The sequence below is a fragment of the Phyllostomus hastatus genome, unplaced genomic scaffold (genome assembly GCF_019186645.2).
Source record: "Phyllostomus hastatus isolate PE091 unplaced genomic scaffold, TTU_PhHast_1.1 phas_contig_41, whole genome shotgun sequence".
Classification (NCBI taxonomy): domain Eukaryota; kingdom Metazoa; phylum Chordata; class Mammalia; order Chiroptera; family Phyllostomidae; genus Phyllostomus; species Phyllostomus hastatus.
The window spans coordinates 132,101-157,446 of NW_025333876.1; the positions used below are offsets into that span (position 1 = coordinate 132,101).

General features: G+C 39.7%; 2 pseudogenes; one reads left to right on the forward strand and one right to left on the reverse strand.

The window, feature by feature from the left end:
• LOC123822670 overlaps window positions 1–19,332 on the forward strand; it is a 75,481-nt pseudogene extending 56,149 nt beyond the window's left edge.
• Window positions 19,333–24,544: 5,212 nt separating this feature from the next.
• On the reverse strand, window positions 24,545–24,684 carry LOC123822802 (annotated as a pseudogene).
• Window positions 24,685–25,346: the final 662 nt, after the last annotated feature.

Genomic DNA, 25,346 nt, shown 5'->3' on the forward strand with positions numbered 1-25,346 from the left:
GGTAAGAGTAGCCACATCTTTCCACAGCTGTTTCTCAGTAGATATGGTACTTAGACACTCATTTGGCCATGGCAATAGGGTTGTCGGCTTCAGTCACATGGCCCGTTGAGTGTCAGCTCAGTGGGAAACCCAGCCCAGCACAATGAAGGCCCTGCCCTTCAAGGCCAATTCAGTCACAGACAGCTCTTTTCCCAGACCTTCTACAAAAGTGGGAGGTGAGGTGCAGGGTGCTGTGAAAGTGGCATCCCACTGTTTCCTTTCCCATTGATGTCTCTTTCAATAAGTAAGCATTCATATAGGAAAAGTGATAATATCATGGCTTTGACAGTGTGTTTGACTTTGTTTTCCTAAGAAAGGATGAGAACAAAGATTCCTTTCACCACACTATAGCACAGCAGCACACAAGAGGGAGGCAGCCTGGAAAAGGTTACATATGCTGTGAGGGGTCAGATTATGTTCCAAGTGCACTGGGAAGTCACTAGGAGGTGCAGCCATTTAAGGACAGAGTGTGCTGGAGAATGTAAGGGACCTGTCTGGAACTGGGAGGAAGTTTATTGGCTCTCTCATCTCCTTCATAAATTTTAATGGCATGGTAGAAAATTGGGGTCAAAAGAAACAATTAGGAAAAAAAAAGAAACAATTTCCCCAAGTCTTGATTTCCTGAAAAAATAGCTACAGTTTACCCTACAAGCATCTATTTTCATAGGATCCCAAAATAAGATGGAATCAGATTTTAATCTGGGAAGGGAATGTGAACATTCTAGGCCATTTTGCAGCATTTTTGTATTAAACCAACCAACAAATATTTATTTGGAATTGGCACAGTCCTAGCCAGAGGGCTGGGCACCAGGAATAGTGATGAACAGGACTCAGCTTGTGCCCTAAGGTGCTTACAGCCTAGTGCTAGAGAGAAGTAGTGATGGATGCTGATTGGGAAAGACCAGTTCCAATTTCATCTGGCTTTTATAAGTTTTTTTTTTTTTTACCTTCACCTGAGGATACATTTATTGATTTTAGAGAGAGACGAAGTGGGGTGGGAGGAGAGAGAGAGGGAAGCATCCGTGTGAGAGAAACATCACTCAGCTGCCTCCCATACTCACATCCACTGGAGATCAAACCCACAACCTAGGTATGTGCCCTCACCAAGAATTGAACTCACAACCTTTTGGTGCAAAGGACAGCATTCCAACCAACTGAGCCACCTGGCCAGGACTGGATTTTCTACATTTTATAAACTCAACCCAAGTTTAAACATCTACAAGATGAGGATGATACCCAAATGTTCTCTGGCATTGAGATCCAGCTGCTCAATCATCTTTAAAGTATGCGTGAGTTAAGAACAACTTTTTCTGTTGACACTAGTGATTTACCAAAGTCAGAAGTCTGGAAAGTTGGGACAGTGACAAAGTTTAATTTGGTGACCTACTTTTCATCTTTCTATATCCTTTTTATTCTCTCCAGATTTCCAAGATCTCTTATTTTGTACTTCCTCTCTATCCTCTTAAGAAAGAATCTGAAACTCCTGGGTACTTTATTTTTCTTATTGTCATATCTACATTGAGATTTAAAGGACTGATGAAGCCTAAAGTGTGTTTCAGTGGGGATGAAGTTGTTTTTTTGAATTTGAAGTAAGCTCCACTCAATCCATTGTAGCTGGTTATTATATGTGGATTAAAAGAATAAATGTGTACATAAGCAAAAAATAAAAAATAAATAAATAAGATGTATTCAAAAGAACAAAAGGGGAAGTAGAGTTAGATAGACAGAATGGTAACACTGCACTAGTCCAAATAAGGTTATTAAGCAATCAACACACAAAGATAAACAAGATATTATAACAGCAAAAAATGAACAGGTGATATGCTCTCAGAATCAAGGATCATTCATCCCAAGAGAAGACCGTTAGCAACCTGATCCCAACACACATTACATTATCCTTCCTCCATTCATTCTGACAAAGACTGGGAAAACTTTATCATGGCCTGAGGCCAGCAGCAGCCCACAGCTAACTGGTGGCTGGAGCCACAGGCCAGAAGATGACTCTACAGAGAGAAACTCTCTCTTTAACTGGGAGGGACAGAACTTGTGATGTGGCAGCAACAGGATTTTGTACTCTACCTGTGTGTTGTTCTTTCCTTGGAACCTGAAGCCTCTAACCTGTAATGTCTGTTCATGTGAAAGGTAAGGACTGTTCAACTCATAATGTCCTGATGCCTTTTCTTGGGAAGAGGGTGCCACCTCATTCTACCTTTTCCTTCCAGTCAGTTCCATTGCCTCATGTGATCCTTGCCTCCAAAGATCAGTACTCTCTGGATTTGTTTTTCTGAAAAGGAACACTTAACAATCTTCACTTACTCAACTTTACCAGTTGATATTGACTCCTTGGGTAATCCTTTGTGCAAGTCACACTTTAAACAACACAAAAACACTGTGTTGTACAATATGTTACCTGCCACCCCACACAATCCCTACTGTATCTAAGTGACTCTTACCTTTAAGATCAATTTTAAGTAGAGCTGCTCCCTCAGCCTCCAGATGAGAAAGCAGCAAAATCACAATTGATAGGGAATATAGTCTTTTCTTAATGAAAAAGGCTCTGGTTACACTTCTGATTTATGACAGATTATTTGTTTCAGACCAGGTAAAGAATGCAGCAATTTGCTAGTATAAAAGCAAGTAGATAATTTTTAAATAGTTATTTGTATTCAACCACTTTACTAATCTCTTATCAAATGAAATGCTTCTTTGATTATCTGGTGTTCTTATAGGCAGACAACAATATCTGCTACAATATTTTTCTCCTTTTAAATAATTATAGCTCTTATTTCTACTTGATATCAAATTGCATTGCCCAGAAATTCAAGGAAATGGTGAATAATAATAGTGACAGGAGACATTCTTGGGGTCTCCCCCCATATGTAATGGAAATACTTCTAAGGTCTCACACTTAAGCTAGCTGTTGTTTAGTAGAGTTACATATTCTACCCCAAATGCACACCTTTAGATTCCTAGTGTTTTAAGGACTTTTCTTATCTCAGTAGGGAAAGAGCTCTGAATTTCATAAAACTCTCTTCAGAATCTAAAGTGTTTTCCTTTTTGAGTTGTTGATTTGATTTGTTAATACATTTTAATATGGTTATTCTTGTATTGCTGTGATAAATTCTATGTGATCATAATAATTTATCTTTCAAGTGTGCTGTTTAATTTGCTACTGTTTTATGTAGGATTTCATATCTATGTTCAAAGGTGAGACTAGGCTACAGTTTTCTATTCTGAAATTTGAGGAAAATAAATCTTTAACACAATTTTAAATTTTATTTTTTATTATTGGTCTATTTAAATTTCCCATTTTGCTCAGTTAAAGATTTTTCTATTTATTAGTATTTATTGTCTTATAATATTTAAAACTGCTATTACTTATGCATTCCTTCCTTCATTCAACAAATACTGTGTTTGACTTCATAGATTCAATCATAATAAGTTGTGAGACTTCCATGGAGACTTCACATTTTAGGAATTTAATCACTGTGCCTGGTGCTAATTTCACTATTGGTGACATGTTTGTGAATGTGACTAAAGAAGTCCTTTTCCAATGTGGTTTATATCCCAGTAGTGGGCAGCCATGGATGAAGTAGATGAATTGATTGTAGACAGTGACAGGACATGGCAAAGCAAGGCACAGTGATGGCAATAGGCAGCATGGCTACCTGGAACACAAGATCAGAGACAGGGTCTCTGAGGGGACAAGGAGGAGCCGAGGTCTCATGGGAAGCAGACTTGCAAAGGTCATGGGGTCCAGCATTGCCAAGGTTCCAAAGCCAGAACAAGCTTAACCTGTTAAAAAAAAATGACTGGAGGAAAAAAACAGGGAGGTTATGGTAAAGGAGGTCCAGAGAAATCATTCTCAGCCTTTGTGAGGAGATTGGATGTGTTCTAAGGGCAATAGGGGGATGTTGGAGGATTTAATGCAAAGAGTGACATGTTTCAATGTACATTTGATGAAAATTGGTTTTGCCTTCATGTAGAGTGTTGGGGCAGGGAACAAGAGTGGCAGCTGGGAGACTAGTTAGGGGTTTAGTGGTTGCCCAGGTGAGAGGTGATGGTGTAGCTCTATCCCTTTCTTGTTCTGTTTTCATATGTCTTGTTCTCCCTTGAGTAGATATTCTGGAAGTTTCCCTACTCAATTCCTTTTGTCTAAGAAACAGCACTTGGGTTTCTTACTCTTTTAATGTCTTCTTATGAATAATTTAATGGTGTTTTCAGTCTACTTTTCTTTTGCTTTTTTTTTGCTCTTTTCTGATTCTTAGCTCATTAGTTTGTTGCTTTCTTTAAAAATAAAAACATTTATAAACTTCAATGTATCCCATAAATCTAATATTTAGCAAAACCATAATTTCACCGGCCATCACCAGTTTGGGTACTAAAGGTATTATATCAATGACCCAAATTTTACTAGATAAAGAACAATAATTGTTATACATTTAGAACCCTTTTACATTTGAGGAATTCCCCACCATATGACACAGCATGCCTACCTGCATTAAGTGAAAACCTGAGATATCTTCCCAGCTCCCATCATACTAAGGCATGAACACTAGACTCTAAATCAGAAGCCAGTGAGAGGAAGAATTGATGGCTGAGCAGAACCATGCTGTAATGGGGCAGCAAGGGCCATGGTCACACAGGCAGAGGAGCTCATAGAAGCTGATGGCAGAAAAAGTTCCATGAAGGAGGGGCAATAAAACATGTCCATTGTTCCTAGAAGACCAGGTAAAAGGAGCAATGAAAACTGGTCACTGGAGGTGACAACACAGAGATGAGGGAGTGAAAGCTGAATCACTCTTTCTGATTGCATCCCTGTTTTCTCAGGGAATAGGGAAGGCCGGCCATCACCTGAGAGGAAGGAGGTGCAAGGGAATTTTGGAGGTTTGAGGAAAGGCAGTGTGGGGCACTCATTGAAAGGGAAACCATCAGCTACTAAGGCTAGCAACATTTTGACATTCTTGAATATCTGTAAATTTCCCCAGCATTAAAAAAGTTTTGTAGCAATAAATCCCTATAGCATGTGTGTGCATTTGTTTCAGAGAATGCAAGAAAAAAGGTTGGATAAACTGCATTATACCCTACACCCAGGACTAGCAGAGAAAAGCACCAGTAGCTGGAAAGGTCCAGCAGGTCCCAGGGAGGGAAATACAGGATGGCTCAGGTAGACAAACAGAGCAGAAGGTGAGGCTGAGCCGGGGCAGTAGGGCACTGAGCAGTGTCCTCCCCACCAGGGGCTATGGTCCCTACATTCCTAAATAGGTTAGAATTGCCCTCCTAGATACACCATCACCTTCCAGGAGAAGTTGAACTTCATGTGTTTAGAAATTATTTGAATTTCACTGACATGGATTGCCAATATTGTTTTCTTCCAATGTATTCCTGTAGTTGCAAACACTAATGAAGGCTATTTCCAATCCTCACCTTTACTTTTGCTGAATAAAATATGTTTGCACTGAATAAAACATTTCTCCTCCCTCCCTCTGAGCACATGTTTTCAGTGTTTTCCATTAGGGACCTCTACTTTCCTCTGGGGTTTAAATGCTTATCTTTGAATGTACTCCTGTTCTATGGGGGAGTTGTAAAGAAGTCAAGTACATGTAAAGCCATGGCTAAAGCCATCTCATAAATAGATCTCTCTTTCTCTGGAAACTCCTGTACTTCACACCCAAAGTGCATCTCAGACCTTAAAAGCCTTCCCATGTAGCCTGAATGCTCCAGACAACACTTCTACTTCTCACCTTTCTTTTGGCTTTCTGATTGCTGACTTTCACTTTTAAAAGTGTAAGAGATTCTCCTTCACACATTCCCTACAGTGTTGTCTCCATGGCAGACAACTAATTATAAACTGAATCTTAAAAGTGAAAATTGAATCTAGATACTAGAATCCTTAATTAAGAGGTTTCACTATATTACTATTTACAAAAGGACATTTGACTACCTGAGCCTCACTCAGTTTCATGTCAGTATTAACCATGAGTTATATACCACAAAGAAACAGAAACAAGAAGTCCATGTTCCAAGAGCAAACTACTGTATTTGATTTTGTATGTGAAGCTAAGCCATCAAGTGGACATATATGTATTGACTGCATTGGAGCCTTGGAATAGGACTCTTTGATACTTAAATACTTTGTTCTCAATCCATTTTCCAAACACTCTAGTAAAATCATTGTGGAGAACACTTGAGTGTTCCACAGGTAAATCATAGACCAAACATAAATACAAGATGAATTAATAGTAGTAAATAAATAAAAGATGACAAAAATAGATCATTTGAATAAATAAGAAAAAATATAACTTTTAACAGGACTGATATTAATTCAAATCAAGGAACAGAAACTAGAAGAGTTAGCCTTTCATAAGTAAATAAAGTACCAGGGAGGATGAACATAATTTAATTTTAGAATCACAGAAAACTTGCTTTATATTCAGAAGTTTCCTTCCTTACAATAGAAATCGATTGCCATGGATAGGTTACCAGAGCCAATAGTTCTGTTTAGTGTTTATTTTCTTTTACCACTCAGTAGGATGACCTTCCTTTCCAACCTTTCCCCCGCTTGACTTCCTGTATTCACTCATTCAACAAATCACTGAGCATCCACTGCACACTGAGCCTTGAGGTACATCACACATACAGATATCTCTGTCCTCAGTGCATATGTTTGAGGACACAGACTGATGGTTTAAACAGACTGTTCTGAACTATACTGAGAGTGGACTCAGAGTGGGGGCATGAGTGGAGAACACAGAAGCCCCTGTCTGTGCCCGCCCCCTCTCGTCCTGGCAGTTGCTCAGTCCTTCAAGGCAGCACCTGCCCTAGAGGCCTTCTGTCTGATGGCTTACTCCTCACCCCCACCCCCAGCTGTCTTCGCTCTATGTCACCTTCTCAGTGAGGCCCACCATGATCACCCTGTGCAACCCATGCTTTCTTGTCCTCCTCAGCATATTACTTCTTTTCCATAGCACTTATCATTTTCTACCATGCAATGCAAATTACTTTTAAAGGTTATAGCTTATTGACTGACTTCTTCCTCCCTAGCAGCTCCTCCTGAGGCTCCTCCACTGTCTCTTCCCCATCCATAGCTAATATGTTCCCATGAGTGTTATTCTCAGTTATTTTCAACAATGATTCATTTTTAATAGTGTTTGTTTGTCAGACACTGAGAACACAAAGATGAAAGAAGCCTTGGACCCTGTCCTCAAGGAACTTAAAATGTATCTGAGGAGGCAGACCTGGAACCATTTTCACTATCCAGTGAAATACTTAGATGTAGCTGAATTGCTAAGAGATCACATGGACCACTCAGCCCCAACTGGGAGTGAAGGGAAGTCCTCCTATTGATCGTAAATTCAAGGATCCATTGGCCTAAAAAGAAGCTTGAAGGATGAGTGAAAGTTAGCCAAAAAGATGAACAAAGAGGAGACTAAGAACATGCGTTATGCTGGCAGAGCTGATAAACTTCCCCCAAGTTGCAGACAGGCGTCCTCAGTTCCCAGCACATACCATCCTTGAATGGCTACACCTTCTGGTGACTTCTCAGCACAGTTGGAACAAAATCCAACCAGGTCATCCATGAACATGCCTATCTGTCTACCTCTCCTTCGTGTACTGCTCTCACATGTGAGAAAGGGACTTTTGTCTTTATCCTAAGTCTTTTTTTATTTTTTAGTTTTGAATTTTTATAAGAGTTCATTTGAGCTAAACTGATGACATATGCTGGGGAGCAAGAACTCTAATGATCCAGAGAAAAACTGTTTTGCAGCTTTTTTTATGCCCTTGAAATTAAGGAGAGAACATCAGTCCTTTTGTTAGAAGACAAAATTTTAAAATAATCAACAAAACAAACAAACAAGCAAAATATAACCAAAGACACTGAAATTGAGAACAGGCTGACAGTGAGCAGATGGGAGAGGGGAGGGAAATTCAGCAGAAAAGGGGAAGGGTTTGCAGGAACAAGTATAAAGGACACATGGACAAAAACTAGTGGAGGGTGGAAACAGGAGGGAGTTGGGGAGGGCTTGGGGGTGGGCTGGGATGGGGGTAAAAGGCAGAAAACTGTACTTGAACAACAACTAAAATAAAATAAAATTTTTTAAATAGAAAAAATACAACTACAGCAATATAGCTTTTAATGAATAAATGTTCTTTTAGTTTAAAAAAGGACTCATGGGAACAGTAAGATGCAGGAAATAGGGGCATCTGCATGGCACTCTCAACTGTATCATGCCCTTTCCTCTGAAAATCTGGGTAAAGAGCTACATAGAACTAATATTAGACACTCAATAAATGTAGGCACCCTCTCTTTCTCATACTTTCCTAACTCAAACCTGACAAGTGAGGCCTCTTCCCTGAGCTCCAGACTCTCAGATCCAACTTTTTACTAACCATTTCTGCCTGTGTTTCCTGCAGCACCTCAAATTCTTTATGTGAAAAGTGGAATCCATGATCTCTCCACTCACACACCTCTCTTACAGCTTTATTTCTCAACTTGGTCAATGACACCACCAGTTCCTGTCAGCAATGCAAGAGACATCAGAAATCCCTCCCTCTTCTCACCCCTCACACAGAATTGGCCATCAAGACAATTAGATTTTCTCTTCTACAGCCCCCTCCACTTCTCTTCCTAGTTGACATCCTGACAGTTAATGTTTCCCTTTGATCCTTCATTATCTTCATATAATTGACTGTAAAACCTTTCTCATTGGTACCTGCTGTCCTGGCCTGGGTCTCCTTCCTTCCTTTTCCAAAAGCAGAGCTTGACTAGAACCTGTGAGCAGGTAGTTAATTTAGGATGCACTCAAGGCAACAGGAATAAGGAGCCAGAAAAGTGATGTGAGGAGCAAAAACCAATATAAGGATCAGTTATCATATAAAGAAGATTGCTTCCATGGGTAGCTTGGGCTCAATTCTACTTTTCAGGAACATACAGATTGCCTCTCTAAATTTTTCACTGAGGTGGGACCAGGAGTAGCATCTACCCACTGGTTCTCGTCCCTCATGGTGCACTTCTGAGGTGGGCGAGGCAGTGTGGGGCAAGGCACCAGAGGCATCTGTTACCTGCCTAAAAAAATCCACCTTCCAGCCCTGGCTGGCATAGCTCAGTGGATTGAGCGTGGGCTGGGAACCAAAGTGTCCCAGGTTCGATTCCCAGCCAGGGTACATTCCTGGGTTGCAGGCCATAACCCCCAGCAACTGCACATTGATGTTTCTCTCTCATTCTCATTCTCTCTCTCTCTCTCTCTCTCTCTCTCTCTCCCCCTTCTCTCCCTAAAAATAAATAAATAAATAAAAAACTAAAAAAAAATCCACCTTCCTTCCAAAATGTCTTTCTAAAATATAAATTTGATTATTTAAATGCCCTACTTAAAATCCTCCTTTCACTGAGGCTTCCAACATGGCACCCATACCCATTAGAAGAGAGGATAAAGTCTGCATGATTTGACCCCCACCTTCCCAACCTCATCTCCTACCGTTCCTCTCTGCTGAATGCCCTGGGCTCCAGCAATATCAGGCTATGTAATCTCATTCCTTTGTGTTTGTTCATCCTTCCCTTTTGAATGTTCTTCTCCGCCTGGTGAATACCTACTCATCTACTAAAACTCAATCCCGCTGTATACCATTCTCCTGTAGAACCTCCCTGACCCATAAGAAACAGCTAAGCTCCCCTTCTTTGTTTCTATAACAAAGAAGTATAAGGAAATGTTATGGGTGGAATAGTGTACAACTCTGTAATGTCACATATCAATTTTCTTGTATTACATGCCTGTCACTCCCCCTACTATGTTATGAGACCCTGGCAGAAACTACTGTTAATTTTTTTCAGTGTCTTAAACAATGTTTGGCTCATGGACCCTTCACTAAATATTTCTTGAGTAACAACATGAATTGGTCACTTATAATGAATCAGCCACTTAATGCACATGCCTGACTAATTCCCAGTCAGGGCATATGCCTGGGTTGCAGGCCAGGTCCCCAGTAGTGGGTGCTGGAAGGCAACCACACATTGATGTTTCTCTCCCTCTTTTTCTCCTTCTCTTCCCCTCTCTCTAACAATAAATTAACAGAGTCTTCAAAAGAAAAGAAAAGAAAAGTTATATAGATAAATTAAGAAACTTGTTCTTTACCCTAAAAGTAGCTATAGTCTGCATTCACGGTCTCTACTTACTCATCATCCATTCAAATATAAAGTCCCTCAAATGAGATTTCTGCCTCTGCTACCTAATTTTGAAACTACTTTTGCCAAATGCGGATGGCATGGACAATTTCTTCTCTTTAAATTAAATTATCTCTATTTGGCATCTGACAGAGTAACTTTCTCAATCAAACTCTCTTCTTCACTGGAGTCAGTCTCTCTGGTTTTCTAATGTTCTCTCTCTTGTTTTTTCTTGGGCTTCTCTTCTTCTGCCTACTGCTCAAGATTTTATTCTCAGATCTCTTACCTTATTCTAAAATACTCCTGAAAAATTTTATGCAACCCCATAGCTTAATCCTCCAGAGAAACTGGTACATTCCAGACTTCCTTCTCTAGTTGAGGTCTCTTCCCTTAATACCAGCCACACATCTGATTGGATAGCATACCTCCACATCAATGTCCCATAGACTAGGGTTACATCTAGTTAGGGTTACATCTGCAATGTAAAAACCTAAAACCAAGAGCATCTTTCCTTCACATTCTTGATTCTCCTCTGCTATTCCCTACCTAGGTGAATGACAGTCCCATCCAACCCAGTTACCCTTGTGAAAAACCTGGAAGTCATCATTGATACACATTGGTAGACATTTGTACCTATGTGTACACTAGGTCCATCAACAATGTATTGATCAGCAAACACTGTCTATTTGCTCCTACCATCTCTATGATCACAGTCTTACTTAAAACCTTCATAACTTTTCTCTTGGATTATCTCTGTAGCCACTTGTTGGCCCCTTGCAGCCCAGAGCAATCCTCCTTAAATATAAACCTGACCTATGTCACTTAAAACCAAACTTCAAGCTGCCTTTCCATCTTCTTCAACATCAACTGTTACTACTCTCTAGTCACACTTTTTATTATTATCATATTCTGACTACTAAGCCATGTTCTCCTGTATGCCTTTCATCTAGGTAGATAAATCTCCTCTTTTCTTTACCTGGCTAAAGCTTACACATTCTTCCCAGCATGACTCATTTGCACAAACAGTTCAAGAGCTGGGTTAAAATTTATCTATGTTATAATAATAAAGTGTGCAGCAGCAGTGGAAAGAAAGAAAGAAAGAAAGAAAGAAAGAAAGAAAGAAAGAAAGAAAGAAAGAAAGAAAGAGGGAGGGAGGGAGAGAGAAACAAAGAGAGAAAGAAAGAGAGAAAGAAAGGAAGGAAGAAACAACTAACACTTACTGAGGGTTCACCAGTCACAGTGGTTCTCAAACTTAAATGTGTAGAAGAATCACCTGGGAATATATGAAAATGATGATCTCCAGGGCCCATCTTAGTATTTAGATTCATCAGATTTGAGGCTGGGCTCAAAACTCTACCTTTTCAACAAAGTATTCCGAGTGATTCTGATACAGGTGATTAAGGAATCATATTTTGAAAAACACTGAATTACTGGCTCCCCTCCAATCAACTCAATACATTGCCACCAAATTAATATTCATACAATAGCTTTTATAATTTTAAAACATCAAGTACTTGGTACCAAACATGATTGATTATGTGCTTCACACATACCTGTGAATTATATTAAACCCAGTGAGGTTGGTATTATCTATACATAAAGAAACAGTTACAGATGTTAACTTGATCAAATTCATGCACAGAATGACAGGATTTAAGCTTGGGCTTGTGTCCCACAATATCATGTTTTAGATCATTTACTGCTATATAAAAACAATATACAAAAGTTTCAGTGGTGTCCTCCATGACTGTCAACTGCATGAAATCCTTGGCCTGGATTTGAAAGCCCTTAAGAGTCTGCCCCATATGACCATTAAATTTATTTCTCAATTTGACTGGTCTAAGGGATCCCAGATAGATGATAATATATTATTTCCAAGTGTGTCTGTGAGTGAGACCTAGAGAACAGTGTGTTTAAGACTAGCATTTGAATTGGTGGACTGAGTTAAGCAGATGGCCCTCCCCAATCTCAGTGGGCATCACTGAGTTCATTGAGGACTCACATTGAATAAAAAAGGTGGTGGGTGAATTCACTCTCCACTTGAGCTGTGACATCCATCCTCTCCTGCCATTGGGTTTCAGCTTAGGCTTTTGGACTCAAACTGGGACTTAGACCATCAACCACCCTCTCCCCCCATTTCTTAGGCCTTCAACTGGGACTCCATTACACCACTAGCTTTCCTGGTTCTCCAGCCAGCAGATAGCACATCATGGGACTTCTCCCCTATGCAATCCTGAAATTAGAAACTTCGTATCCCTAACTGCATGAACAAATTTGTGTCTCTTATCGATATTTACATATTTCCTATTGGGTTCTGTCTCTCTGGAAAATTCTAATTAACATTTTGGTAGCAGAGTTGGTCGAGGAGAACAGAATTTTAAAAATAAAGTTTCTGAGAGACTTCCAGTCAAGATGGTGCCATAGGTAAACACATCTTCCCTCCTCACACAATCACATCAAAATTGCAACTAAAATTATAGAACAGCCATCACTCAGAACCAGGAGAAATCTAGTTGAATGGAAGTCTGACAACTACAGAATTAAAGAAACCACATCCATCCAGGTAGATAGGAGGGGTGGATATGCAAAACAAGCTGGTCCCACATCTATGTGTGGTGAATACAAATTTGGGAAGAATATCTCAGGAGTGAGGAGTCCTAACCCCACACCAGGCCCCCAGCCCAGGGTACCAGTGCCAGGCAAGTAAGACCCCATAACTTGTAGCTGCAAAAACCAGCAGAGATTGGGCCAGTGAAGGAAACTTCTGGAGTCCCAAGCAGTTCCTCTTAAAGAATCCATACATGAACTTACTCAGATCACTCCCTATGAAATTCAGCACCAGGGTAGCAGCTTGAAAGGTACCAGTGGCATATAAGGAGGAACTGAAATGACCAGCATAAAGGTGAGACATGGAGGACAGCTTTCTTCCAGACAGAAAATAGGTAGAGCCACAGAACTGACAGCTGGGTGCCATATCTGAGACTCCATCAACCTGGCTAACACTGTTTGCCTCACCCTGGAGATCACTCGAGGTTCTGTCCCACTCAATTTACAGCTGTTAACAGTGGCAACTACATAGGAATGGCTGGTCTTGACTCAAGCTTCACAACTTCCTAAATCCTATTAAACAAGCAACATCTGACCTCAGTGAGTCCCCAGCCATCCATACCTCTTGCTAGGTGGTCCCAGGCCCAGAACTAGAAGCAACCAGCCTAGAGTAACAGTTTGGCTTTGACTGGGAATCTCCAAGCCCAGCACAAGTAGCAACCATCTCAGATTGCTCTATAGCTCTGGCAGGGTGGCCCCTGAGCAAAACATAGGTGAGGGCTGAATTTGGCCTGCACCCCTTGGAAACCCCAGGACCAAAAACCCAGTGGATAGCTACAGACCATGTCGGATCACCATCACCCTGCCCCTGCACGAGTGATTCTCCATGGAGGGCAGAGGTTGGTGGTTAATGGTGACAGCCAATCCTTGCAACTGACTGGCCTGAGTAAACCCCTCCCATTGACCTGCCAAGATCAACCAAAGGCTCTACTACAAAAGGAAGGTGTACTCAGCTGACATGATGGCACTCCTTGAGTATTGCACCTTGGATGATAGGGGAGGTTGTACCACTGGACCCTACAAGACAGCTACTACATTATACCAAGATATGGAGTCATAGCAGCTCTACCTAATAAATAGAAACAAACACAGGAGGCTGCCAAAATGAGGAGACAAAAAACATGGCCCAAATGAAAGAACAGATTAAAACTACAGAAAAAGAACTGAACAGAATTGAGATAAGCAATCTCTCAGATGCAGAGTTCAAATCACTGGTCATAAGAATGCTCAAGGAACTTAGTGAGGACCTCAACTGCATAAAAAAGATCCAGTCAGAAACAAATGATAAACTAACTAAGATAAAGAGCAATTTTCAGGGAAACAACAGTAGAGTAAATGAAGCTGAGAATCAAATCAATGAGTTGGAACATAAAGGAAGCAAAAAACAACCAATCAGAATAAGAAGAAAAGAGAATCTAAACAAATGAGGATAGTATAAGCAGCCTCTGGCACAAATTTTAGTGTTCCAACATTTACATCAGAGGAGTGCCAGAAGGGGAGGAGAAAGAGCAAGTCATTGGAAATCTCTTTGAGATAATAACAAAAGAAAACCTCCCTCATTTGGTGAAGGAAATAGGCATGCAAGTCCAGAAAGCACAGAGAGTCCCAAACAAGATGGATGCAAAGAGGCCCACTCCAATATATATAAAAATTAAAATGCCAAAAGTTAGACTTCTAACCAAGATGGAGGTGTAGATAGACACACTGTGCCTCCTCACACAACCAAAAGAGGGACAACAACAAATTTTTTAAAAAAGCAACCAGACTAAAAGAAAATCGAACTGTATAGAAGTCCAACAACCAAGGAGTTAAAGAAGAAACACTCATCCAGACTGGAAGGAAGGGCAGAGACAGGCAGCTGAGAGGACTTGCAGCAAGGTGGAGGCTGATGTACCAGGCCAGGCAATGGCTAGTGGACTGTTGGTCCCACATTCACATGCAGATAAACTGGGAGGAACAACTAGGGAGTGATACAGACCACACAACCCAGGGCTCCAGTGAGGGAAAACAAAGCTTCAAAGCCTCTAAGCCTCTGACTGAAAACACCTGTGGGAGTTGAGGTGACGGGAGAAACTTCCAGCCTCACAGGACAGTTCATTGGAGAGACCCACAGGGTCCTAGAATATACACAAACCCCCTCACCTGGAAATCAGCACCAGAAGGGCCCAATTTCTTTGTGGGTAGCAGAGGAAGTGACTGAAAACTGGCATAGAGTGGAGCAAGCAGCACTATCCCCTCTCAGACTCCTCCCCCACATACAGCGTCACAACGTAGCCACATGGGTTGTCCCGCCCTGGTGAACACCTAAGGCTCCACCCCTTACTACATAACAGGTACCACAAAACAAAAAAATAATGGCCCAAATAAAAGAACAGATCAAAGCTCTAGAAAAAATACAACTAAGTGGCAAAGAGATAGCCAACCTATCAGATGCACAGTTCAAAACACTGGTAATTAGGATGCTTACAGAATTAGTTGAATATGGTCACAAATTACAGAAAAAAAAATGAAGGCTATGAAAAGTGAAATAAAGGAAAATTTGCAGGGAAACAATGAAGGGAAGGAAACAGAGACTCAAATCAATGGTGTGGATCAGAAGGAAGAAAGAAACATTCAACCAGAACAAAATGAAGAAACAAGAATTCAAAAATTGAGGAGAGGCTTAGGAACCTCTGGAACAACATAAAACATTCCAACATCTGAATCATGGGGTACCTGAAGGAGAAGAGGAAGAGCAACAAATTGAAAATTTATTTGAAAAAATAATGAAGGAGAACTTCCCCAATCTGGCAAAGTAAATAGACTTCCAGGAAGTCCAGAATGCTCATAAAGTCCCAAAGAAGTTGGACCCAAGGAAGCACACACCAAGGCACATCATAACTGCATTAGTCAAGATTAAAGATAAGGAAAGAATCTTAAAAGCAGCAAGAGAAAAGGAGATAGTTACCTACAAAGGAGTTCCCATTAGACTATTGTCTGATTTCTCAAAAGAGACCTTGCAGGCAACAAGGGGCTGGAAAAAGGTATTTGAAGTCATGAAAGTCAAGGACCTACATCCAAGATGACTCTATCCAGAAAAGCTATCATTTAGAATGAAAGGGTAGATAAAGTGCTTCCCAGATAAGGTCAAGTTAAAGGAGTTCATCATCACCAAGCCCTTATTATATGAAATGTTAAAGGGACTTATCTAAGAAAAAGAAGATAAAAACTATGAACAGTAAAATGATGGCAAACTCACAGCTATTAGCAACTGAACCTAAAAACAAAACAAAAACAAACTAAGCAAACAATTAGAACAGGAACAGAATCACAGAAATGGAGATCACATGGAGGGTTATCAGTGGGGGAGGGGGAGCATGAATGGTAGGTTGAAAATAGACAGGGGAAAGCTAAGACTAGTATAGGAAATGTAGAAGCCAAAGAACTTATATGTATGACCCATGGACATGAACTAAAGTGGGGGAAGCAGGTGGGAGGGTGTGTGCAGAGCAGAGGGAATAAAGGGGAGGAATGGGACTACTGTAATAGCATAATCAATAAAATATATTAAAAAAATAAAATGCCAAAAGTTAAAGACAGAATCTCAGAAGCAGCAAGAAAAAAGCAGTTAGTTACCTACAGGAGAATCCCCGTAAGATTGTCAGCCAATTTCTCAAAAGAAACTTTGCAGCCTACAAGGGACTGGCAAGAAATATTCAAAGTCATGAAAAGGAGGAACCTACAGCCAAGATTGCTCTAACCAGCAAAGATATCATTTAGAATTGATGGGCAGATAAAGAGCTTCCCAGACAAGAAAAAAACTAAAGAAGTTCATCATCACCAAACATTATTATATGAAATGTTAAGGGCACTTATTTAAGAAAAGAAGATTAAAACTATGAACAATAAAATAACAAAAAGTACATACCTGTCAACAACTGAATCTAGAAAACAAACTAAGCAAACAAGAAGAATTGATGTGGAGAGCATTTTGATGGCTGCCAAATGGGAGGGGGTTGCAGGGGAATGGGTGAAGAGATTGGGGATTAAGAGTTACAAATAGATAATTATAGAATAGCCATGTGGAGGCAAAGTTTGGTATAGGAAATGGAGTTTAGATCCTCCAATGGGGATGACAAAGAATTTATATGCATGACCCACAGACATGAGCAATGGTGTAGGGATTGTCAGAGAGAGTGGGGGCTTCTGGGTGGAGAGGGGCAAAGGGGAAAAATTGTGACAACTGTAATAGCAAAATCAATAAAATAAAAAAATAAAAATACAGTTTCCAAATTGATACTTGTGTTTTTGGAATTGGCTTAGATGCTAATTCTATATCCAGCAGTAAATAAACACTGATGGGGATGGTGTAAGACCAGTAAGATGGTGTGGTGGTGGCAGTGGTGGTAGAGACCCAGAGAGCCCAGTCTCTACTCAGCAATGACCAGGAGGCCTCCATCAATATGCTCCAATCCATAGTGAACTGTGATATTCAGGAAAATGATGAAAGGGCAGTGCAGGCCAAAGAGCAGAGCATCCTGGAACTGGAGCCTCTCCTGGCAAAGAATGGACAAGCTGCAGAGCTTGGAGGACTCCTGAAGTATATGTGACCCTTCTTAAATTCCATCAGCAAAGCTAAAGCAGCTCATCTTGCCTGATCTCTTCTTGATCTGTTTCTTGATATAGAAGCAGTTACAGGGCAGGAGGTTGAGTTGTGTTTAGAGTGCCTCAAATGAGTCAAGTCAGAGAAAAAAAAACTTTCTTACACCAAACTTCAGAGATGAGGCTGGTGTCTTTGTACTTTGATACCAAGAGGTTCCAGGAAGCATTGCATTTAGGTTCTACCTGTTGTGGGGGTTGAAAATGATGGATGACAAAGCCCTTTTGGTGGAAGTACAGCTTTTAGAAAGCAAAACATACCATGACCTGAGGAACTTGCCGAAAGCCCAAACTGCCTTAACTTCTGCTCAAACCACAGCAAATACCATCTACTGCACCCCTAAATTTCAGGCTACCTTGGATATGCAGTCAGGTATTATTCATGCAGGAGAGAAAAATTGGAAAACTGCACACTCATATTTCTATGAGGCATTTGAGGGTTATGACTCCATTGATAGCCCCAAGGCCATCACATCTCTAAAGTAAATGTTGCTGTGAAAAATCATGCTCAACACCTCAGAAGATGTCCAGGCTCTGGTGAGTGGGAAGCATGCACTTCAGTATGCGAGGAGGCAGATAGAAGCATTAAAATGTGTGGCCCAGGCTAGCAAGAGCAGATCACTGACAGATTTTGAAAAGGCCCCAACAGATTACCAGGCAGAGCTCCAGGATGACTCAGTCATCAGCACACACTTGGCCAAGTTGCATAACAATTTACTGGAACAGAATCTGATCTGAGTCATTGGGTCATTTTCCCGAGTACAGATAGAATACATATCTAGCCTCATCAAACTCTCCAATGCCAATGTGGAAGGAAAATTATCACAGATGATTCTTGACAAGAAATTTCATGGGATCTTGGACTGGGGGAGGGTGTTTTGATAGTTTTCAATGAATCTCCAGTAGATAAAACTTATGAAGCTGCTCTGGAAACAATTTAGAACATGAGTCAAGTAGTGGTTTCTCTCTACAACAAAGCCAAGAAACTGATACAGAGTTGGATCTATAATGGTCCTTTGGAGAGTGTGTGTGCAAGACTCTTTTATCTTGTTGTTCTACTTTTCCCTCAGAAAGTTCTTCAACCCTTATATGGTGCATCTGTATTCGAGCTGATAGAATTCCAGTTTTCATGTAATCCTTACTGGCCCAGCTTGGGAGTAGGGACATTGCTAGGAAGGGAGGAAGGAAGGGAGGGAGGAAGGAAGGAAGGGAGGGAGGGAGGGAGGAAGGAAGGAAGAAAGGAAAAGAGGGAGGGAGGGAGAAGGAAGGAGGGAGGGAGGAAGGAAGGAAAAGAGGGAGGGAAGGAGAAAGAGGGAGGGAGGGAGGGAGGGAGGGAGGGAGGGAGGGAGGAAGGAAGGAAGGAAGGAAGGAAGGAAGGAAGGAAGGAAGGAAGGAAGGAAGGAAGGAAGCTCTAAATAAAAGGAAAAAAGGCTTACACTACCTAAAGCTGTGCTCTCTGCCTCCTGGGAGAGGGCTGCCAAGCAAGGTGCTCTGCCAGTCAGTCACTGGGACTGTTGATCCACCTGCTTGGGCGCCACCACCAAAGCAATGACTTTTTATTCTGTTTGTACTGAACCAAAACAAACAACTGTGCACAGACTGCTATTTTTTTTATTTGAAATCAGGCATTTTGGTGTTCTTACTCCTGTCATATGGACTGTCCATCCAACTTCCCTCCAACAATGGCTCCAGCAGACTGGCTGGAGATCCTGCTACCACCACAGCAGCAGCAGCAGTGGCAGCAGCAGTGGCAGCAGCAGAGCTCCACTCTGACCTGTGAAGGAATAGGGACGAGGCCAGGAGCTGGTGTCCACCATGGCCACACAAGAAGTAGTGTGGGCCCTCAAAGGTCTGCTGTGCACATGGCTCTCTTTAACACAGTGAACTAGATTAGACATCAGTGTTTAGATTGCCCCTATCCTTTGCTCTTTCTCTCTCCTTTCTCTTTTTCCCCTTTCTCAACCAGAAGACTGTCACATGTCTCTCTTCCTTCCTCCTTTCTCGCCATGGGGAAGTCAGGCTATCTGATATCCATTAGCTCTCTCCCTGTCCCACACCTCCTCTCTCCTGCTGGAAGATGGGTTTATTCCTTTTTTAAACAGTGAACATTAGAAATGAGACTGTGGCACTGGAATGATGTGGATTTGTTTATTTGTTTCATTTTTGTTGGGTTTCCAAGCAACATCATGTCCCCTTCCCAGGGAGCTTCTTTACCTCTTAGAAATCAAAGGGATTGAGGGAGAGCTGGGTTTCAGTATGCTTTGTGTTAGGATGAAACAGCAAGGCTTGGTGCTCAGTTCCATTTTCTTCTTCCTCTCATCTCTCTGCTTTCTTTCTTTCTTAATTTCTTTCTTTCTTTCTTTCTTTCTTTCTTTCTTTCTTTCTTTCTTTCTTTCTTTCTTTCTTTCTTTCTTTCTTTCTTTCTTTCTTTCTTTCTTTCTTTCTTTCCCTTTCTCCCTCCTCCTCTTCCTTCCTGATGCCCTCTTTTTGTCTTTCCTTACCTTTCTCATATTATCTTTCTAGGTTTTTGAATAAATTTATATTTTGTAAAAGGATTTTATTGTACTGGGTTTTGCATCCTCACTGAATCTGTCTGGCTTTTATTTTCCTCTCCAAGATCAGGTATTTGTTCTCAACATCTCTCCCCATGATATCCAGTCACTGTTTTGGTTTTGACACCATCAATATCAAATGTACAAACGGTTCTTGCTAACCAACACCAGGTATATCTAACATTCAGATGAGTTCCAATAAAAATAATTTAAAAAAAAAGAAAGAAAGAAACACTGATAGCCCATGGTGTGAACTGTTTACAAAGATTTTGCAAAATGTGTGCACTGGGTTCTCCTAATTAACTAACCACAAGAAGCAAGGAGCTAAGTAACTCCATATATGATACTTTCAAACATTTTTAGAAAACTAAGTACTAAAATGACACAGGTCAGTGATGAAAGGAAAAAAAAGATGAGCTACTTAATTTTGAATACTCCCCCACATGAATGCCTTCTGGTAATTTTCCCATCAACATTCTCTTTCTTCTTAGATCTTGAATCTCTTCTCTAGTGCCTTCTCTAACTACCACAGATACTCAGATCTTCCTTAAACAAAATTTTAAGATCAGAACTATAGGGAACTTGATAAGCATTGCCCTCTACTTCATAGGTAGAAGAAATTGAGACCCTGTGGGAAGGATCTGGCCCATGGCCATAGTGGCAAAACAGGGACTGGGTCCTAGTTCTCCTGACCCTTAGGTCAGTGCTCCTTCCACACAAAAGGCCACCTCCCTCCATTTATTGAGAAAACAAAAACAACACCTTGCTTGTAGTAAGAAGGAGCTTTATGGAATGATGGAAATGTTTGAAACTGATTGAGATGATGGTTGGACAACTCTATAAATTTACTAAAAATCATTGAATTGTACACTTAAAATGAGTGAATTTTAGACTATGTAAATTACACCTCAATAAAGCTGTTAAGAAATGAAATCTTGTTCTTAGAGAATGGAATTTAGTCAGAAGCAGATGCTAGCACACAATAGGCAGCAATAAATTATAGTTACTGCATATGATTCTTTCCTCCTCATTTAAGGTCCCCATCCTTCCTTTAGAATCAGTTTTCTTACTTGCTGTCACTACAAGATAAGCTTTCTACAGGCAAGAACTTTCTGTAATTTGTCCTATTTGACATCACCAACTCCTAGAATAATATCGACTCAAATATTTGCCAAATAAATAAATGAATGAATGAAAAATATGCAGACACTTATTTTCTTACTATTCATTCACTCTACCACATAAAATTTGGCTTCTATCCCTGGGAAGGAGCTGATAACTTGTCCAAAGTCCACAGATGCTTAAGGGCTTAGGAGCAGAGCTGGGATCTGCCAGGCTCCCAAGTCTCTGCTCTTACCCACACTGCTCAAGCTGCCTCTGATAGGCACTGAATAGCTGTTAGCTGGTGCTATTTCTGAATCTGCAAATAGCTGTATTACCTAGGTCCCAATATTTAGCCAGATTGGTTTGTATCTTTTTTTAATCAGACAGAGGTATGTGTAAGTTTTTTTCCTAAAGAATAACAAGAAGAGTTTTGAAAGAGCCAAAAGAGAATAGATTTAGAAATTAGAAAGATAAAGTGTGAATCCACGTTGCTAGCGGGTGATGATGGTGGGCATGTTACCTAACTGCTCTGAATGGGTTCTTTTACAAAATCAGAAAAGTGCCACCATCTTTGCAGAGTTATCACAAGATTTTAATGAAGTAGTGTCTGTAATGTCTGTGATGTCCCCAGCACCCTACCTGGCACGCACTAAGCATTCAATAAATGCCAAAAGGCTGAAAGGAAAGAAATGGAGGAAAGAACCAAAGGAGACAAAGTGTGAAAGGACAGTAAACAGATGGCATGAGTGAGACAAAGATAGAAATAAGAGGCAGACAGTAGTGCTTAATACCATTTATGTAAATTAAAAACACACCACAAACTTTTAAGGACAAGCATCTAGAAGGCATGTATTAAATATAATAAAGGGAGGATTTTTAGGGGGTGTAGCATACAATGAGATGAATGGGAAATACAGAACAAGACAGGGATGTGTGTGAGCTGCTGTTGACAGCATACACAAGAAATCCAAGACATTCATGTTCCTACAGACATCACTGTTATGCACACACATCTTCCGTGTACTCACAAACAGGCAAAAAGAGAAGGAAGAAAGGCCAACTTTTCTGCCCACTCAACTTTTGTTCCCAAACTCCCTGATGTTTTGTAACTCCCATCTACCAGCCATTCCAAAAGTCTACCTCCTGCTGGATCCAGTGAACCTAAAATCCCCAACAAATTGTCTGAGGTGCTCAGTTGACACAACTACTTAGCCACCAGTCCTCCTTTTCTTCCTCAAGTGCCAAGCTTGCTTGCCAAGGACTTGTTTCTTGACTGTGATCTTTCTGAAGAATACATCATTAGCCAAATTAAAGACTTTGGGATTGATTTACATCTTCCCATAGGAACTGCCTTGTATATAAACACACAGTTGACTCAGTTAAGAACAGAGGTCAGAAAACCTGACAAGTCCATCTGTCAAGCTTTCAAAACTTAAATTGAAGAACAGATCCAGGCAAGCAAAATCCATCTGTTTAGAATTTTTCTATCTAATACAGTGGGCACATATGGTCATTGAGCACATTAAATGTGGCTGGTCCAAACTGATACATGCTGTAAGTGTAAAAGGTACAAGATTTTGAAGATTTAGCATGAAAAATTTAGCATATCTTACATTAATAATTTTATATTAATTACTTGTTACAATGATAATATTTTGAGTATATTGGGTTAAATAAAATATATATTTTTGATTTTTTAAAAAATATATTTTATTTATTTATTTTTAGAGAGGGGAAAGAGAAAGGAAGAGAGGGAGAGAAACATCAGGGAGTGGTTGCCTCTCACACGGCCCCAAATAGGGACCTGGCCTACAACCCCGGCATGTGCCCTGACTGGGAATTGAACCAGCAACCCCTTGGTTCACAGGCCCACACTCAATCCATTGAGCTACACCAGCCAGGGTGATAAATAAAATATATTATTAAAATAAATTTCACCTATTTCATTTTACTTTTTAATATGACTTCTAGAAAGTTTAAAATTACATATATGGCTTATATTATATTTCTATTAAAGAGCATGGATATACACTTCCCCCACCAGTGTGTTTCAATCACTGTTTTACCACAGTAACACCCACTGATAACAATATCTGATGATCTGATAATTTGAGTAAGAGCTTCTATCTGCCCAATTTCATACTTACGTGCTATTCAACCTATTTTCAATCTTACTTATTCTATAATATTCTGTGTTTTTCTTTTGGATGGCTACAATGAGTCTAGAGTTTCTCGTATATTTTACATGAGTGTTTTAGCCATATTTATTTTAATTTTCACATTTTTGGTAACCATAACAAAAGAAAAATTTAAGATGAGTTGAAGGATGATAGTCCACTCAATTAAGCTGAGAAATGCTTTTTTTTTTCTTCCTTGCTAAAGTGACAGTGTTGGAGGATGGTTACTCTCTCTCTGGTTTATTGACCTATACATACCAAAAATAAAAAATAGCTGGGTCAAAACCAAGGGCACCATAAGAAGAAAAACCTACAGATCAGTGTGCTTTATGGACATTGATGGGAAAATCCTCAACAAAATACTGGCAAACTGAGTTCAACAGCACATTAAAAAGATTATAGACCACAGCCAAGTGAGATTTATTTCTGAAATTCTGAGAGGGTTAAACACACAAAAATCAACTGATATAATATGCCTCATTAACAGAAAGGGAAAAAACCTGCATAAGCATCTCAATTTATACAGAAAAATTGTTTTACAAAATTCAGCACTCTTTCATGACAAAAACATCCAACAGATTAGAAATAAAAGAAAATTTCCTCAAAGTGATAAGGGCCATATATGAAAAACCCACAGCTCACACCATGTTTACTGGTGGGAGACTAAAAGCTTTCCCCCTAAGATCAAGAACAATACAAGAATGCCTGTTTTCATCACTTCTATTCAAAATAATACATGCTGTAGATTCTATCAAAAGCAATTAGAGGAAAAAAGAAATAAAAGACACCCAAATTGGAAAGAAATAAGTAAAATTATCTCTGTTCACAGAAGACATGATCATATATATATATATGTTTATATATATATATATATATAACCCTAAATATTTCACCAAGAAAAAAAACAGAACTAATAAATGAGTTCAGCAAAATTGCAGGATGCAAAATTAACACACAAAAATCAATTATGTTTCTGTATGCTAGCAATGAACAATTGGAAAGAAAATTAAGAAAACAATTCAATTTATAATTGCATTAAAAAGAACAGAATACCTAGGAATAAACTTAACCAAGAAGGTGAAAAACTTGAATACTGAAAACTACAAAACATAGGTGAAAGAAATTTTAAAAGACACATACAAATGAAAATACATCCTTTAGTTCATAGATCAGAAGATTTAATATTATTAAGACATCAACAGCATCCAAAGTAATCTATAGATTCAATGCATTGTCTATCAAATTCCCACAGGTTTTTTTTCCTGAGATATTATAGGAAAGGCAAGTGGCAGCTGCAGGTATTATGGTGACCTGAGCTGTCAAAGTCTCTCCAGGTTGCTATCACATGCAGTTGCCCACAGTTTTTTTTTTCCTTCAGAAATAGAAAAGTACACCTAAAAAAATATATATGGACTCTCAAGGGATCATGAATAAACCAAAATCATCTTGAAAAAAAGAAGAACCAAGTTAGAGTAGTCACACTTGCTGATTGCAAAACTTACTACAATAATTAAAACAGCATGGTACTGGCACAAAGATGATACAATATTATATATATCAATGGAATAAGATAGAGAGCCCAGAAATAGAGAAATTAGCCCTCATGTATGTGTCAATTAATTTTAATTAATAGTGTCAAAAACAATTTGTTAGGAAAAGAACAGTTCCTTCAACAAATGACACTGAGAAAACAGGTTATCCACATGCAAAAGAATAAAATTGGACCCATATCTAATCATGTACAAAAATTTACTCAAAATTGGTCAAAGATCTAAGCACAAAAGCTAAAACTATAACACTCTTAGAAGACCTAGGAGGAAAGCTTCATGATACCAGATTTGGCAATAATTTCTTGGAATTGACACAAAAGCACATACAAATAAGAAAAAATAAATGAAATATGTCAGATACAAAAGCACATAAGCTGCATGATTGTACTTAAGTGAGATAACTAGAATAGCCCAGTTCATACAGACAGAAAGTAGAAGGGTGGCTGCCAGAGGCAATGGAGAGTTATTGTTTAATGGGTACTTAGTTTCTGTTGGGATGGTAACAAATTCCTGCAGATGG